This window comes from Toxorhynchites rutilus, chromosome 1 (genome assembly GCF_029784135.1).
Source record: "Toxorhynchites rutilus septentrionalis strain SRP chromosome 1, ASM2978413v1, whole genome shotgun sequence".
Taxonomy (NCBI): Eukaryota; Metazoa; Arthropoda; class Insecta; order Diptera; family Culicidae; genus Toxorhynchites; species Toxorhynchites rutilus.
The window spans coordinates 3,259,913-3,279,077 of NC_073744.1; the positions used below are offsets into that span (position 1 = coordinate 3,259,913).

A 19,165-nucleotide genomic window follows, 5' to 3' on the forward strand; every position below is an offset into this window, starting at 1 on the left:
ACGGTAAACGGGCAGGTTTACCTTTAAGGAGTGCCTACAGAAGCGCTTACTACCACTATTGAAGCAGCACGAGGGCCCGACCATCTTCTGGCCGGATCTCGCTTCGTGCCACTATTCAAAGGACGTGTTGGAGTGGTACGAAGCCAACGGGGTCACCTTCGTGCCAAAGGAAATGAACCCGCCCAACGCGCCGGAGCTTCGCCCAATAGAGAAATATTGGGCGATTATGAAGCAGGCCCTCCGGAAGAACCCAAAAGTTGTCAAATCGGAGGCGGACTTCAAGAGAAAATGGATTTCTGTTCAAAGAAAAATTACAACCTGACGTTGTACAGAACCTTATGGACGGGGTAAAGAGGAAGGTGCAAGCATACGGGCTTGGGCTCGAAGTATGAATAAAAAGAAAATGCCAAAAGTTGTTTAATAGTTTCTATTTTACTGTCTAAAATTTTCAAAAGGATCGGTCTACTGGGCGAATTTCTACAGCGTTTTTTCCGTGATGCAATTTGATGTGACACACCCTTTATTTAGTTTTTTCACCACCAGGGTTCATTTTTTTAAATTAAATCGTCTTAAGGATATATTCCAGTGTAGAGACACGAATTTCGGACGTTCTTTCGAGCTCCGTAAAAATAAAACAAAGAATATCTTTACTATCTATTATATCATTATTTGTTCATCTATCATTTAACATAAAAATAAAAATTGAACGGAGAAAAAACAACTAGGATAGTTAAGAGCTGATGAAGTGAGGGGGTTCAAAAAAAAAGTGGTGCCATGGCGTACACGATTCCAGCCTTTCTGGTTATCTGAAACAAAAAAATCGAACAGATTCTGAATCAGTAAAGATGCCGCTATCGCATGAACCTCGGACAAGTCAAAAACATCTTTTTTGACAAAATGGTGGCCGTTTGAAAAACAAAATGCGGTTTGAAACGTTTCCCGATTTTTTAAAAATAGTAAATTCTTAAAAATATCATTTTTTAGAGGTTCATGCGATAGATAGATGCCTGCAGATTGTATCCATATAAATTCCATATGAATCGGTTCAGTAGAACTTGAGATATCGTGTACGCCAGTTTGAAAAAAAAACTAGTTTCGAGAAAAACGCGTTTGAAGTTCATTGTTATGGCCGTACCAGGTTAGATGGCGCATAATTAAAATGGCTCTGACTCGGTAAAAAATTGGATTTTCGATAAGTTCTCTCTAGGGTATATTCTTGTATATTTAAACTACAGAAATATGAAGCAAAAAATTTGATTTTTTTTTTGAATTTGTAGACTAGAATACTCTCTTAATGCTGCGGATCCTCGGCTTGCTTTGTTTTCAACTGATTTCGTAATGTCATTTCAGCAAATGGGTTCCGTGGAGTTTTGAGGTTTTTTTGCAGGGTTGCCAGTTTCGCTAAAAAATTGTGTTAATTCACTTTTAGAAATTTTAGATTAAATTTTCTACAATAGCATACAATAAAAATATTTCTAAAAAATATATACAAACAAATAGAAACCTCACCGACATATTCCTGGAAACTTATTTTTATTTTATTTTTTTTAGACTTATTTTTAACATCATTTTTAACGTTCGCATTTTAGCGCTGATGTTGATGATGCTTGCCTCAAAAATGTTTCTTTAAAGGTCTTAATTTTGTTTGTGCAATATGCGTTCTCAGATAATCAGTGCTTTACTGTATGAATGATTTGAAATACATTATCTGCTGTTCAGTTCAGAGATTTGAATCAGCGAAAGCATTCTGTAAGCGATAGCAAATCCTTCACAGGATACGGAATGTATAATTGACCTGAATAAGGGCTTGACAATTCCAAACTAAAAAATGAAAATGACTTTTTTACTTCTTCTTTTCTCTTCAGATAATTTCAATTTCGGTTGTGTGTATTCACTGCGCATACTAAATCATTGATTTTTCGATTTCGTTTTCGTTCTGCTGTCATATACTTCGAATTAGAAAGCAGACGCTTTCACTTGACGATTGAAAGTACTCTATTCATTATCATTTGAATGGGCTTTCGGTCACCCTCAGTTTCACATGTGACAGGGAATCACTGCTTTCAATTGAAGGTTTCATTCGATTTCATTTCTCCAAACTGGATTTTCTCAGACCCTCTCTAAGAGAAGTTGAAACTAAAAGAGGCATATGAGGGGATATTAGTCGTACAACTAGCGCCGACAACTGATAACGCGTGCTAGCATACTGCACATTCTTTCACATCGTCATTTTCATTAGTTTCAGTGAATACGGCTCGAGCTCCAACGAAATTTTCATACGAAATAAGACACTTTCACTCCATATAAAAACCATTCATTTTCATTTGACGATTTGATAATTTCGCTTCGGCGTGAAGAATGAAAGAAATGGACGTGATGCGAAAGGACACTGTATAAAGGTGAAGTGATATTTTCTTTATTGAGCGTAAAGAAAAAGTAGCGCTATTTTCAGTCTTGCAGCAAAATTTCGAGTTTCCAGCAAATTGAAAGGGGATAGGCTCATTTTTGAGTAACGATGTGTCAATTGAAGTGAAATTAAATGGCCCTGCTTCTAATCCTGAACACTGTACTTCCTCAATAAGCTGAATTCCTATTGGTCAATCGAACGGAAGTATTCCGACAATCTCTGGACAATGATCTGTCAGTTGCACAGTTCTGTCAAAATAGAGATAGCATATCTCACAAGAATTTTTGAATTTGATTGCACGTTAGCTAACTAAGCGAGCGATTGTGAATCCAATCTCAGGACCCTCCATCGAGAATCCTCTAAATGGAAATTTTCTATAATTTATGTGATAGTATATCAAATACGATACCCCGGTTATTGAATAGTTCAAAACTGTAGAAAATAGAAACATTGTTTTGCTCTTTCCAGACCCGTCAAGAACGAGCCCAAAAACGTGACGGTTAGGCACCAACTTTTGTTTTTTGTCGGTTCTGCTATTCGCCAAATATATACAAATCGAGTATTTAATTTCGTAGTATGGATGAGTTTCGTTTTCACAGTAGAATCTATATATATAAAAATGGAGTGATGTCTGTCTGTCTGTCTGATTCTTATAGACTCGGAAACTATTGAACCGATCGACATGAAAATTGGTATGTATTGGGGCCGGGGAAGGTTTTCGTGATATTTTGAGACCCCTCCCCCCTCTCTAAGGGGAGGCTGCCATACAAATGAAACACAAATTTCTGCATTACTCGGAAATTAACCAAGCAAACGAAACCAAAGTTGGCATGTGAAAGTTTTAGGGTGCAATAAATGTTTCTATGATGGTTAGACAGTCCTTCCCCCACTCAAAGGGGGGGCTGCCATACAAATGAAACACAAATTTCTGCATTACTCGAGAATTAATCAAGCAAATGAAACCAAATTTGGCATGTGGAGGTTTTAGGATTGTGCTCCCGTGGCCGAGTGGTTAGCGTCAAACCTAACATGCCGGGGGTTCGGGTTCGATTCCCGTTCTGGGCGGGGAAATTTTTCTTCAAAGAAATTTCCTCTGACTTGCACTGTGGTCACGCGTATTCTAGAGCTTGCCACTCAGAATGCATTCAAGGCGTGTTATTTGGCATAGAAATCTCAACTAAGTACTAATGAAAATGACGCAAGTAATGCTACGTTGAGACGGCGGAGTTCCTCTAGGAACGTTAGTGCCATATAAGAAGAAGAAGAAGGTTTTAGGATGTAATAAATGTTTCTATGGTGTTAAGATACTCCTTCCCCCTCTCTTAGAGGGGGCTGCCGTACAAATGAAACACAAATTTTTGCATTACCCGAGAATTAATCAAGCAAATTAAACCAAATTAGGCATATGGAAACTTTAGGGTGCAATGAATGTTTCTATGGTGGTTAGATACCCCTCCCCCCTCTCTTATGGGTGGCTGCCATACAAATAAAACACAAATTTCTGCATTACTCGAGAATTAATCAAGTAAATGGGCGGGACGAAGTTTGCCGGGTTAGCTAGTAAAAAATAAATACTCCAGATAGTCGAGTTCGACCTGTATATTATATGTTGAGATATTAACACTCGAGAATTCAATCTGAAAATTGTATACTGCCTTTTTCATATGATCTTTCTTTCAAGTAGACGTGAAAAAAATATTGCTATTCAAAATATCCCGATAGATTTATTTACTGGTCTCCTTCAAATCTCTGCCACGTGCTAAAAACCATTATCACCCCAAGTATTTGATCTATGCCATGTTTGACATAATCCGTCTAGCTTCGGCTCTGGAGCGGTATACTGTCATTGAACAGTAATCAGAGCGGTTTGAAGTTGAAACTTGTACAATTCTAGCAAAGTCTATCCGGATTTTGTGATGGTGATCAATTTTCGACAAACCGAGCTCCTCCCAAGTTCACACGGAAGCCGTCAAACTTTACGGCAGTTCCTACAAGGCAATGAATCATTTTCCCCAAAAATCGTTGAAATTGCGTTTTGCGCAAATATCTCTCGATGCTACATCCACCCCCGCTTGTTGTTCCCTTATTGCGCACACTTTTCACAATAATTCATCGCCAAGGGAGAAAAAAACACATACACACACACACACTACCCAACGACTTGTGAGTTATGAAGGCAAAACGCATTAATCAATTTCTACAACTTTTCATCTGAATATTACCCCTAAAATATGACCTATTTTGCTAGAATCCACCAAATCTACCTTCTTCCCCCACGGGTTTCACCCCCGCACACCGCATCATCGCGAGCGGATGAGAGTGAAGCGATTTATACGCTTTCAGCCGCGGGTGCGCACTTTTTAAGCCCACCAGGTGACAGGTGAGCTTGCTCTGCAGTATTTCCCTGTCATGCTATCAATATTCCCAAGCTTATCTCTGCCGCGGACGCCTCCCACGCCCCCCCACACCACACCGCACCAATGACTGTATCACGCGTTATGATTTTCGGAATTCACAACCCCAACCCCAACCCCACCCACAACAACAATAACAACAACAACGCATACAGAGAGTGCCTGCCTGTGGTTAAAGTACACGCACTTGCCGGCGGAGGCTCTCACGGCGGGACATTAACATAAACGTGTATGAAAATGAAAAATTCATTCATTAATATTTAATTAACAGACTAATTTGGATTTTTAATTACTTCGCATTAACATTGGATTAAAATAAATGTTGTTCGAATGTTTTCTGTCGTTGTTGTTGTTGCTATCTTTCGGTTCCGTGTTTTCGGCACCCTCTGGAGACGATGAGTTGGCCCGCGTGTGTGTATCCCTTTTTTTGGGGGGGGGGTGTATGGCAGTTGTCATTGTTTTCAAGCGCAATTTATTATTTATATCGCGAGCTGATTGTTGAAATACAAAATAGCTTCGATCCGATCGTGGATTTAAGTGCGTACTCCGCGCCCCCTCACATGCACCATAAAATGGGGTCTTTTTTTTCGAGGGAGTAATTCATATTCATAAGATCCACTCGTTTGTTTTATTTTCCAGCTGAAACTTCTGCAGTTGTTGTTTGTTAATCGAAATCCCAGTCGAAAACAAAAACGAAAATACATGAAAAAATGAACATGAAAAAACAGCATTTGGCAACGGGTGCGCGGTCCTGTGGGACGAGGGTAAACATTTAATTTAATTAACCGTGTGAAGTTCAAAGCGGTTTTCTCTCGTACAGTTTTTCGCGCAATGTCAGCCAGTGAAGTGAATCACTCGGGAAGCTTTACATCCCATGCATTTTGAGCGGTCTTTGCAGTGGGTGAAACACAACAAAAAAAAAATGTATAATGCAATGCAAGTTTAATAGACCATGTGGGGGTAATTACGCCAATTGCCTACAGTTGATGGAATAACGCAGTTTGATTATTCGATGGAGATGCATTCATCCTGACGAATGTGGGAAAAGTGCGGCGATTGATTCACCCGGGATTGTATCTGCATCATTGCCACATATCGAAACCATCCAAGTAGGCGGCTTTTCCCCCCAACATCATGACCACAACATTTTGTTTCACGATCAAAGTTCGCTTGTTAATTCTGTTAATAGAGGAGATGTGTTTAAAACGCGCCTACCGGGCGACTTGATCAATAAATGCAATTGTTATGAGCAATCCTGAAGGTTAATGATAGTATCATACTACGCAAGTTTGACACTTGTAACGTGCTTAAAAAAATAATAAAAATAATGTTCTCTCGAATTTTAGATGTAATTTTCTACATCATTTCTGTAAGGTTTTTGTTGATGAAAACCGATTCAGAGGCGATTATTTTAAGTCAGATTCAGGGAATTGAGTGTCCGGCGAATGTCTGAAATGAAGAAAACTGAAGAGAAACAGCTCATATGCGAGTGATGCCAGATGTTCATTCTAATATCTCTACATGACACGAACAAATGTGTTTAAATTTAATCAAAATGATCAAAAATACGCATATCATAAGCTTATTTCTAAACAATGTTCGAGAAAATCACATATACACAAATAAAAAAAGTTTAATATGTTTTCCCGGCTTCAAAATGATACATATGCCTTTACATCTGGCATCTAGGCGGGAAAAAAATGCAGGGCGAACTGAGAGAACTCGTTCACTGAAGGAACTACTCTTTCTTTTAGCTGGCGGGCATAAAGGGAATACCACGATGGAGTCTTGGGAAGAATAAATACATTTTCTAAGTAAAAAGATTAATAAAACTTAACTAAACCGCAACAAATAAACGTTCTATGTAATAGAGTAATACTTTCACTGCCAACGGTGAAAAATTATGAATGAAAATAGTGTCTTAGAGGCGAATGAACTGAAAAGTTCAAACCCTCTTGAAGCCAAAAAGAAGAAGAAGAAGAAGAAATAGTGTCTGATAATAATATTGGGTTGGGGAAAAAGAAATGTCGTATTTCTGATCGAAATTTGACGCTTTATTTAACATACTTAAAATTAATACTTAAATTGAAGCCAGGTCCGGACTACACGGTGGGTGCAATAGGACATCCCATCCGAGCTCACGTAGCTTCCGGCGGGTCATCAAAGATGTGTGAGGCCGAGCGTTGTCCTGGTAGAAAACAACACCATTCCTATTGATCATTTCTGGTCGCTTCTGGTCAATCGCCTGCTTCAAACGGTCAAGCTGCTCACAGCAGAGAACCGAGTTGAGGGTCTGGCCATAGTTGAGCAACTCGTAGTGACTGATTCCCTTCCAATCCCACCAAACACACAGCAAACCTTCCTGGCCGTCAATCCGGGCTTGACGATGGTTTGGGTCGGCTCACCGCGCTTCGACCACGACTTTTTTCGCTTTGGGTTGTCGTACGTGATCCTTTTTTCATCACCAGTCACGATCTTCTTCAAAAATGGGTCGACTTCGTTCCGTTTCAGCAGTGCATCGCAGGCGTTGATTCGGTCTAAAAGATTTTTTTGCGTCAACTCGTGTGGCACCCATACATTCAGCTCTTTTTGGAATCTAATCGTCTGCAAATGGTTCCAAACGGTTTTATGGTCTGTACCCAGTTCCTGGCCAATCGAGCGAGTGCTCACATGCCGGTCTACTCGGATGATTTCAACGATTTTATCGGTTTCCACGACGATTGGCCTACCAGTACGGGGTGTATCTTCGACAGCCACTACACCAGAACGAAATCGATCAAACCATCGCTGTGCTGTGCGAATCGTTACAGTATCGGGTCCATAAGCTACACGATTTTTTCGGCTCCGTTGCAGTTTTACCTCGCAGGTAGTAAAAACGTAAAATATGTCGAATTTCTTGCTTGGTGGACTCCATCTTTGACGCGCTATAACTTGAGACTGAAAAGGACAATCACAACACTGTCAGAACGACACTCGTAGCACAGATTGTCGTCTTTAAATAGCCGTATAGTATGACCCGATGCGATAAGTACAACACAAGATATGTTTAAGTGTTGCCATATATTGACAATATACGACATTTCTTTTTCCCCAACCCAATATCATATAATAATAAAGAAGGCCTAATTATAATATGAATAAAGGGTGTGTCACATCAAATTGCATCACGGAAAAAACGCTGTAGAAATTTAATTTTTAGGAATTATATCTTCAGCTTTCGCTTATAATCAGATAAGAGTGTATAGATCAAGCTGGCCATGCTTCACTGTCAATTTTTCGTAAATTTGGAAAAATGTCGACGAACGAAAAAGAGCGTCGTGAATTAATCCTGCGCACTCATTTCGAGAATCCGGAGTTGTCACATCGGGACATCGGTAAGATGCTGGGAATCGTCCAATCCGCGGTCAGCAGAGTACTAAAACGATACTTCGGGAACCTAACCATCGACCGGAAGGTGAAGAAAGGCAAAAATGGATACTCCGTCAGTGAAAAAGATCCCAAGCGCGTAGTTAAGCAGTTTAGACGTGATCTGAGAAGTTCGGTCCGAGATGTCGCCAATAAGCTGAATTTGTCAAGTTCATTCTTCCAGCGGACCAAGCAGCGGGAGGGCCTGCGTACATACAAGGTTCAGAAGGCTCCTAACCGCGACGAAAGGCAAAACATGGTGGGGAAGACGTGAGCCCGGAAGCTGTACACCGAAATGCTGACGAAGCCGCATTGCCTGGTAATGGACGACGAAACCTACGTCAAAGCGGACTTTCGTCGCCCGCTCCCGCTGTTTTTCTTCTCCGCAGAGTACAAATTCAGCGTTCCGGAGGAGATTCGCAAGCAGAAACTATCCAAGTTTGCCAAAAAGAACATGGTGTGGCAAGCGATCTGCTCTTGCGGAAAGCGGAGCGCCCCCTTCGTGATGACCGGCACGGTAAACGGGCAGGTTTACCTTGAGGAGTGCCTACAGAAGCGCTTACTACCACTATTGAAGCAGCACGAGGGCCCGACCATCTTCTGGCCGGATCTCGCTTCGTGCCACTATTCAAAGGACGTGTTGGAGTGGTACGAAGCCAACGGGGTCACCTTCGTGCCATAGGAAATGAACCCGCCCAACGCGCCGGAGCTTCGCCTAATAGAGAAATATTGGGCGATTATGAAGCAGGCCCACCGGAAGAACCCAAAAGTTGTCAAATCGGAGGCGGACTTCAAGAGAAAATGGATTTCTGTTCAAAAAAAACTACAACCTGACGTTGTACAGAACCTTATGGACGGGATAAAGAGGAAGGTGCGAGCATACGGACTTGGGCTCGAAGTATGAATAAAAAGAAAATGCCAAAAGTTATTTAATAGTTTTTATTTTACTGTCTAAAATTTTCAAAAGGATCGGTCTACTGGGCGAATTTCTACAGCGTTTTTTCCGTGATGCAATTTGATGTGACACACCCTTTATATTCTTTCAATAATAGTTATGTAAGTTATGTTATGTTTTGAGCATTCAAAAAACAACAAATCATTTTTTTTTCATTCAAATTTTAACGATCTAGACAGCTGTAAAGCGTGCTAATCTGAAGTAAGCGTCTTCGCTTCACAGCAGTTCTAATACGATGTAGATGTCTATGCTGTAAATTCGATATCACGGGTACTATACTTCTCTCTCCTCTCTGCGAAGGAACGGTGTCGTTGTCAAAACAGTTTTGAATCAGAGTTCCTTCCAATTTAACCTTCCAATTAACACACCGGAAAGCAGTTGAAGAAAAAGCTAAAAGGTGCCCCCAAACCAAATCACTTCTTCTTCTTCTTCTTCAATGGCACTAACGTTCCTAGAGGAACTTCGCCGTCTCAACGTAGTATTACTTGCGTCATTTTTATTAGTACTTAGTTGAGATTTCTATGCCAAATAACACGCCTTGAATGCATTCTGAGTGGCAAGCTCTAGAATACGCGTGATCACAGTGCAAGTCGGAGGAAATTTCTTTGGCGAAAAATTCCCCCGACCAGAACGGGAATCGAACCCGAACACCCGGCATGTTAGTTATGACGCTAACCACTCGGCCACGGGAGCACCAAACCAAATCACCCGATCTATAAAAAATATTGTATACTAAACTACTAAATAAGAAATTTTGACTATTTTTTTGAACCCATATGAGGTTCAACAAAGGATCTATGGTAGAAAACGTACTTTTCAGTTTATTGTACGCCATTCTCGATAGCTTCAAGATAATTATTTGAAAAAAATACTGAAAGTGCATCTCATGATGGAGTATCGAGAAATATTATCAAAAAAAAAATTCATCAAAAATTGAAGTACTAAAAAATTTTTTAGAGATTCACCACTACTTTAATTCGTATTTAAATTTGATTCGCACCTTTTCTAGATATGTGTGAATTTTTTTTTTTGAGAATTTTAACTGTGTTGCGTACAGAAAAAATGTATTTCTAAATTTAGATTTTTTTTAGAATTTTGAGACCCATATTACAAGTTTAGTTTATATCTAAAAATGTATATTTATTTGTTTGTGTATTTATTATTTGTGTTGATATCGGTGATCTTTTTTCAGAATATTTGTAGAACTGCGCGGTACGAAACTATCTAATATTTTTTAAATATTATTTTGATTTCCTTTTTTTGTGATTTTCTAGCATTTAAAAAAATCTATTATTGTATTGTATTCGTGTATTCGCAAAAAGAGCTCCAAAGTATTGTTGCAAATTAGAAAATTAGATAATTTGTCTGGTTTAGATTTATATAGATTTATATAAAATAGATTTAACACTTTGACGGTCATGGTGTTTTGGCCAAAAACTTCGTAAAAACTTGGAGTGTCCAATGGTTGATTCTTATATTAGATGGTGCGAGGAACCCTCTTAGCATAGAATTTCATCCACATCTGCCATATAAGGGTAAAACTACCCGTGTGTCGTACCGCACATGCGGCCTCAATCCAAGGTAAACTAGTAAAATATCGATAAAAATCATTATATAAAAAATATATTTTTTCGAAGTTACTATTTTTATAACATTATTTCAAACTCGTAAAATGTCTTCTATTAAAACAATCCAGACATAAAAGCTTTTCGGAGCATTTCGGACAGCGATAAATTGTAATTGATAGAACAATACAAGCAGTGATACCAAACTATAAGATCGAAGTGTCCTGCTATGTATTGAGGTCAGTAGAAAACGAGAAACACATTTGTTTTAACGTAAAACGTGTGCTGTAGCGAACACGTTTGAATCTTTGGAAGATTTCGAGTGTACAGTGCTGCACTCATGGCCGTGAAAGTGTTAAATATTTGAAAAAGAAATAAAGTCCGACACCATTCCGACCAAATTCTCGAGGATTCCTTCAACAATCCCGTGAATGTATGATATACTACAGCTGTTTCATCTTGAGAACAGCGTTTGTTGCTGAATGCTGTATGTATTTAGGTGTTTGTCCTCACAATTTTGATGTAAAGAGAAAAAAAAATCCGTAATCTACTATTCTGAAAACTACTAGAAAAAGTGTAGTTAATTATAAATTGGCACTCCGTGTTCGAAGCAGTGCTTGGAAATATCTGTATCACATCAATCTTTTCAGCTGAATTTCCGGCCACATTCTATCATTATACTATTGCATTCGGGATACTGAAAATGAACCAACACCAAATCTCACAATCACAGCAAGCCACAGTTGGTTCATCCAGTTTTGTTTATTCTGTTTTTCGTTCTGTTCTGCGTTCACGGAATGTGAGCAAAAGAAAATATCCCTGGTTTTGTCATTCATTGACATTAAAATACCAGTTCATTCACTATCAGCATAGTTCTCGGACACTGACGAAACGGAGAAATGAGGATGATAAGAAAGTACAGAATGCTCATAATAGTGACAAGAAATTAAATTGTTCAAGCATGCAAGGTTTCCGTCTCAGTTAAATCGCTTTCATTTTACATAGTGAATATGCAATTCCAATTCCACTTGTCGGAAATGCTTCAAAAGAAGAATTCCGATGTAAAAACTATCGTCTTGACTCAAATTTCAAACAATTAAATTATTTTTTAATCCTGAACAAACGAGCATAAAATGTTGGTGTCCAAGACACGACCGCAATGGAAATACTTCGAGCTTCCTTTTGCAAACGGATCAAACTATGCTATAGGATTAGTGGATGAAATTGCCAACATCCAGCTTTGGCTGACGAAGTTTGCATTCGCTGCTCGGATCGATTCTGCAGAATGCCCTCTCGCCGTCCAAGCCTAAGCAATCCTTAGCTGTGAGTGTGCATGCAGATCTTGCTCTTTTGTTTGGCATTTCCGCTTGCGCCACCGTTTTGCGTTGCCCTTTCGGAGTAACTTCAAAAACAACTCAATAAGCAAGGCATTGACTCAATGAGAAAATCACACACATATCGGGATATTGACAATGAACAGTCACAACATTCCTGACAATTCAATGGCAATGAATAAATGTGAATGAATTCTCATGACTCGAGCTTTAAGGAAAGCTCGAGAGCACAGAATGAATATGAATGAACACAGTTGTAAATTTTTTTGCCGTCGAATGAATGACAGCAGCATCGACAAGCAAAATAAACGCGTTACACTGATAAAAATATATTTTCACTGTTACTTAACAAGCTCAATATTTCCAAGCCCTGGTTCGAAGTGTTCGAAAAACGTTAAGGAATTATTTCATTCAAATTATGATAATTTAGAACTGCTTTCAAGTGAGACAATCCGAAACAATGTATGTTTACTCCACGCGAACTCAAAACTATATGTAGATTTCTACACTGTTCCTTTGTTTTGATCGCGAATACCGTTATTCTCTCTTCTCTCATTCACATTGGCTATATCTCTAAGCTTCACATTTGCTGAGAAAAACAGCATGTGAGCATATTATATTTGTTCTGGGCTATTTAACACATTTATTTCTTTATCCACGGACTTGTGTGAAATTAGCGGATAAATGTTTTTGTTACGTGCAAGTTTCTGTTCAACGTCTTGCTGGATTTCATGAATAATGCATTATGTTAATTGAAATTGATTGTTTATCAAGTAACATCTTTCACAAATAATGATCATTAGATAGAGAATTGAATCATGTATCTTTCCACATAATCCATTTTTTTTATCGTGGCAGAGAAAAGTTATAGACTGAAACGGAAGCATGGGTCAATATAGGAAAATACACAGAAATTTGAAAATCAAAAAAAGTGAGTTATCGAAGTTATTCGATAGAGAAATATTTTGCTTATCTTGTTGAAAAGAAAGTTATTTGAAAGGACCCAAAACACATTCTCGAGATAGTACTTATTCGATATAGAATATTTTTATCTATCTTTAGAAAAAAAAAATTATTGGTCGGAAAAGAGTCTAAGAAAAGTTATAGCCCAAAACCTATAACTTTTCTTAGACTTGTATGGAGAAAATTGATTAATTTAAAGAAATTTTGAAAAAGTTATTTGAAAGAACCTAAAACACATTTTTGAGATAACACTCATTTGATAGAGAATATTTTTATCCATCTTCAGCCAAATTTTCGTTGGCCGGGAAAAAGTCTGAGAAAAGTTATGGGCCAAAATCTACACAAGTTGTAGGAGGAAAATTAATAAAAAATGGAAATAGAACTTTTGCACACTCCAAAAAAAAATTGAAGCAACAGAGGGCGAAGTCAAATTTTTAGGCGATTTTTGAAGTATTTTAAAATCGTGAAGTATCAACGCATGAGGATGGGATACAAATCACTTTACGGCATAATTTACATGGATTTACACGGAGTATTTTACAGAAAAATTTGTATCTCGATGTATGTAGATGTAGTGGACAAAACTATCGGGAAGAAATGAAAAATCGATTTCTTTCTGTTATTTTCAAAGATAGCTAATCCAATTAACGTTATCAAATATCTTTCATTTTATTTCTATAACGTTGTTGTAGTACTATTCAGTACAGAGATATTACTGTTTGAATGAGAAAAATCGAATTTGTATTTGATGATGAATGGTTCAATAAATAATCGTCGAAAAACAGTTTCGAAAACTCCAATACATTCTATACACCCAAGATTTTTTCACGCGGGGGATAGAATTTTGTTATAATTTATCGCAGTACACCAAGGTAGATGTATTTTGAGTATTATCTCAAATTTTCATTTTCAAGCCTATTGAGAATGGGGAAGCTCTTATAGTGAACCATATAGGAGAATTATTTTATTTTCTAGTTTGTCACCCTATAAAATATTTTCCATAGTGCTGGTGCTAATGTTTGGGGAATTTACAACGAACCAATGAATACAATTCAATTATAGAGTTCAGGAAAATAAAAAAAAAAGAATCGAATAGAATTTTTAGACTTATTAAATATTTTCGTACCGCATAGTTCTCGAAGTTTTGTAAAAAAAACAGAAATATCAAAAAACACATGCGAACATATTTAAACATAAATAAAAACAGTACTTCAGTAGTAGTTTCAAAATTCTTAAAAAAATCTAAATTTGGGAATATATTTGTTGGTACCGTGCAACATTGTTAAAATTCTGAAAAAAACACACATCTATAGAAGGCGTAGGAACACATTTAAATACGAATTAGTTCTAAATCTCTAAATCCTCAACAAAATCAATATTTCAAGGTTTTTTAGTACTTCATTTTTGTATTAATTTATTTTTTGATTATACATCATAGTTGGATGTACTTCCTGGGCTAAACGTGTTAATGTATTAACACCGTATGATTGAAAAACCTAGAATTTGAGCGTCTTCAAAAGAAAATTCCTAGCACTTTTGTTATAAAGCATCTAAAGTGCAGAATAGCTACAATTGACTCATTGTTAGTTAATCTACGTACTTACGTAGTTGTTACCTTATTTTCGAATAGTACAATCGAGATTTATCAATTTCCGCTTAGGGGGTGCGTATTACGCACTTCTCCTATACCGGCCCTCCTATATCGACCGAAAACAACAAACCCAAACCCTGGAGCAGCAAAATGCCCATCAAGACGAAACCCGGCGGGAAAGCCACCGGAAAGTATATCTGCAGTTGACAAATTAACTTTTGAAAACCTTTGCCTAATAGCAGCAGCAGCAGCAGCAGCTCACTTATTTGTCACCGAAATGAATAATAAACTCTTGAGAAAAGGCCAAAGCTAAATGGAGTCAAGGCAGCGGCAAAACAAGCGGAAAATCTCTCCGCTCTGCCGTGTGTTTGTGCGGGAAAAATATAACCACAGCGCAAACGAAAGCGCAAACAACCATATGTGAATTATGAATCTTCTCTTTGCGTGGGAGTGTGCAGCAGCGCGGTGGGTGGGAAACAGAATGAAGGAAGAAACAAAAAAAAATGAACCAACGACCGAACGCTAGACAAAAAGTGAACCTGTTCCTTTGTTGGAATAATTTATAATTTCAAATTTGGAACACATTTTTTTCCCTATTTCATTATTGTTATTATTATTGAGGAATGTGACTGTGTGTACGTGTGTGTGTGTGTGTGCGTGCTTTCACTCTTTTGTTTCCACGGAGGAAAGGTAGCATTCTATGGCAATATTTCATACTCCAGCGGAGAGCATCCCTTCGGAGCGAGCGGCGAAGGGGCCAAAGTCAGATCCAGCGAAAATGCTTTCTCCCAGCGATTGGCCGGAGCAGAAGGGTTTCCTGACAAGATGGGAAGGATTTGTGTGTACATATTTGGAATATTTTTCATATTTAGCAGCGGAAGGTTGGACGGAAGAATGGACGGATTGGCTGCCGACGAGGGGCGCGCGGAAGGTGTGTCTGGATGGGGACCGAGGGACCTTTCGCATATTGGCGCGACCTTTCTCCTCGTTTTGTTCTTCCAGGATTGCATGACGATGCGAGACGACGGCAGCAGTGTTCTAGATTTGTGTGTTGTCATACATCCCGGATTGGTCCGACACGGAGGAATTTACTAACTGCTGCCTGCTGTCGGTGGAATTGATGGCAGGAGCGGAATGCAGAAAATCTGACTTCCTGGGATGAAAAGCGTGTCCCTGCGGCCCCGACTGTATGGGCGAAGGATGCTTCAGCGTTTTGATTTAGTAATAAGTTACATCAGATGCGGCTTTAATGCTGCACAAATTTCCCGGCAACAGGTAAACTCAAATTTGCTAGGATACGATAGTGAATCGAACTAATTTGGAATAGTAATGACAAAAATACGCCACATCGAGCATTGCAAGATGTATACAGGGCAACTTTGATATAACGTACAATTTGCTTTCAAAACTGTACGTTATAACGAAGCACAATAAAGAACTCAGAAACATAGCTCATATTACTTTATTGATGATGATGATGATGATGACCCACCTCATACCCCTACAAAGGTTTGAACTGGCCGATTTATCTAATAGATAATATTTATATTTAACCAAATTAAGATATCAGTATTATAAAACAAAACAGCGAACTGACTCTGTTGCAAGTATGAATTTCTATTAATCGAACATCATAAATAGGCAAAAACTTTAAAAGAAAAACAATGGTCCTATCCTTATCAACATTAGCATAATGATAATCAAAACTTCAGACCCAAAGTTTTTTTAAGGCATGTCAAGAAAATTTCCAACCCGGGAAGATCCTTGACAGATTGGGAATCGAACCCAATGTCTAAAAGTGTCTACTTAGAACATGATAGAGATCTGCCACATTCAGAAATACTCGATATAACCATCTTATAAAAGATAGTTTACGACAATTCTGAATGAGCTATCCCCATTCCAGTTTCCACTTCAGACCCACATAAAAATTTCATTATGTATCAGTGTTTTGCCAGTGTTCCATTAACATAGTCCAGGCCCACCAAACGCGCGCGAGGCACAAACTCTCGTAGACAACGCTTATTACTTTTTTTTTTACAATATACATTAACAAAACAACAACAAAAATCATCATCATCAGTACGAACATGGTAGTTTAACCTGTGATGTTGTTTGGGTAGTGTTAGTAAATAATGCTTACAAAATCCCACTAGAAGGTAAAGCCAACCTTTCTCATGAGGTATCCCTTCATACTGTCGATTGAGGGTGAATAGATAAAATGACCGCTCTCTTGTTAAAAAAAAAATTTTTCCCTATAACAGTACCCTTTTCGGTTGTATGGGAGTCTTGATGATAGTTGTATGGATTATTCATATAATTTTCGTTCATTATTTAAAAACAAATATATTTTTGAGAAAAATGATTTTCAGTTTATAAAATAAATTTTAAATCAGCGTAATTTTTATGATTCATTTTCATATTTTTTAGTATTAAAAATATTAAATTATTTCCTCTATTTCATTCTCTAACTAAAATTTTTTTGGGTCTCAAACTTTTGAAGTTATTTTTTTTCGAAAAAAGCTGAAAACTACCTTAAATTTTGAAAAACTCAACTCAACCAACTCAAAAAGTATAATAACTACATAATTTTGGTCTGACAATGAAATATTGTCCAAGCTTTCATTGAAAAATAGCAAATTAATTAAAAAAAATGTAAGGGGTTGTACCTAGGACACGACCGCATTTTCGACGTAGAACAACTATACTGCCGTAATCTCGCAGTGACGCAAGCGCCAAAATTGACATTATACTTTTTTTGTTATAGATCGATAAAGAATACCAAATACTTTCAAACAACTGCGGAGTTTTACAGAAATGTGAAAAAATGACCTCGTAAAAGCCTAAAAACGGAGTGACGGAAGCGCCATTTCCACTGTGATATGGCGCAAGCGCCATTTTCCCTATGGTGTGTCGTAATTTGATTGTGATGCGAAGTAATTCTTTTATCTTATCTGATAGCATAGAATGGATTAGCAGGGACAGCAAAACTTCACATAACAACATCTTCCGTAATAAACGTTTAGCATAATGAAAATCACTTTTCCGAAAAGCTCGTCATGCCAACCATTTTAATTCAAAACAGTCCATCCCCATGCAGTGCTACATTTATAATAGCAATTTTGTTTCAGAACTACAAATCATGTACTTTGCTCTGTTTATAAATCTCGTCAAATATTTAAATTCATAAAATCAAACTCATCTCAAAGGAAAAAATTATCCTTGATCGATCACATATTGAACATAAAAATTTTGACTAATTAGTTTAAACTCATCAATTTCTTTGTTGATTACAAGAATTGATGTCTTTCGATGGCAATGATGTCTTCTATCCTCAGGTATCAAGCGATAAAGCTTCTTGACGCTGTTTACTTTCTCACCTGCTCATTTCTCTTTCAGATGGATTGAAGCTGAGTGTTGATTGAAGGATAAATGTAGGATTTGGTGAAAAGCTGCACTTTTCTAAATCCTCCATCGAAACGCATTTTGTAACAAAACTCAAAACATCCTCGCATAAACTGTATCTGCTTTACATCGGATGATTTTGGACGGCATTATTTTATGTTTTCAATGTTTTCAATTGCATTTTGGATTGGAAAAAAATGGTGCTGTCTATAATTGTTACAATCGGGTTCTCAACTATGTCAGCCTGTTCAACGCATGTTACAAAGTCGGAAAATGTGTAGAACTTCTCTCCCTGATGCCTTCTCATGCTCCGCTCAACAGCGGCATTTAGGAGAAAATAATTGGAAACAGATTCTCGCATACTTTTATGGATGAACGCCAATCGGTTGTGGAAACAGCGATTAAAATTTGCTGTTTCCACAACAAACTGGCGTTGGCAATATAGCTCAAATAAAACGGCATTTTTTCAAAAATAAAACCGATGGCAATGTTTTTCCATCATGTGTACACAATTTGTACAGATCAGATTTCCGTAATGTACGCGTAAGCTGATTATACATGCAATTTTACGAAAAGTCCCGTACTGAAAATTCGTCTCTCTGGCGCTTGCGTCACTTTGCAAGATTACGGTAGTATATTATGCAATCCACTTGTTTACCACTTCGAACATTATTTTAAAATGCATTGAATTTTTTTATAATAGATTATGTTCTTCGTTACAAGTAAATTTGATGAACGTCCTTTTACGTTTGATATGATGCCTACGACTACCAAAATATGTGAACGGAATCATTGTCAAACGATCATTGTGTTTTACATTTCCCTCAGCAATTATTTCACACCTATAAAAGTACGTTTAAGGGAAACATATTCCGGTCTGCACAACCACAAGCGTGTACAAAAATACTCAACACCAAAAATACCCCCGACTTGCATGTATTTGCAAAGCGGATTCTTTCAGGCACAATAATTTTGAGGTCCGTGTTAGGGAAACACAGCTCGGTGGGAACAAAAATACCCCCGACTTACATGTATATTTGCAAAGTGGATTTCCACAGGTACATCGATTTTGAAGTCTGTGTTAGGAAAACCGTAAATCGGGCCAATCAAAACTTGTCAGTTAGGG

The 19,165-nt window shown here is 37.8% G+C and overlaps 1 protein-coding gene across 4 annotated transcripts in view; it reads right to left on the reverse strand.

The window, feature by feature from the left end:
* The window catches only part of LOC129778748 (nucleolysin TIAR), a 1,021,219-nt gene that overhangs the window by 665,356 nt on the left and 336,698 nt on the right, over window positions 1-19,165 (reverse strand). The gene's annotated exons all lie outside the window — the stretch shown is intronic.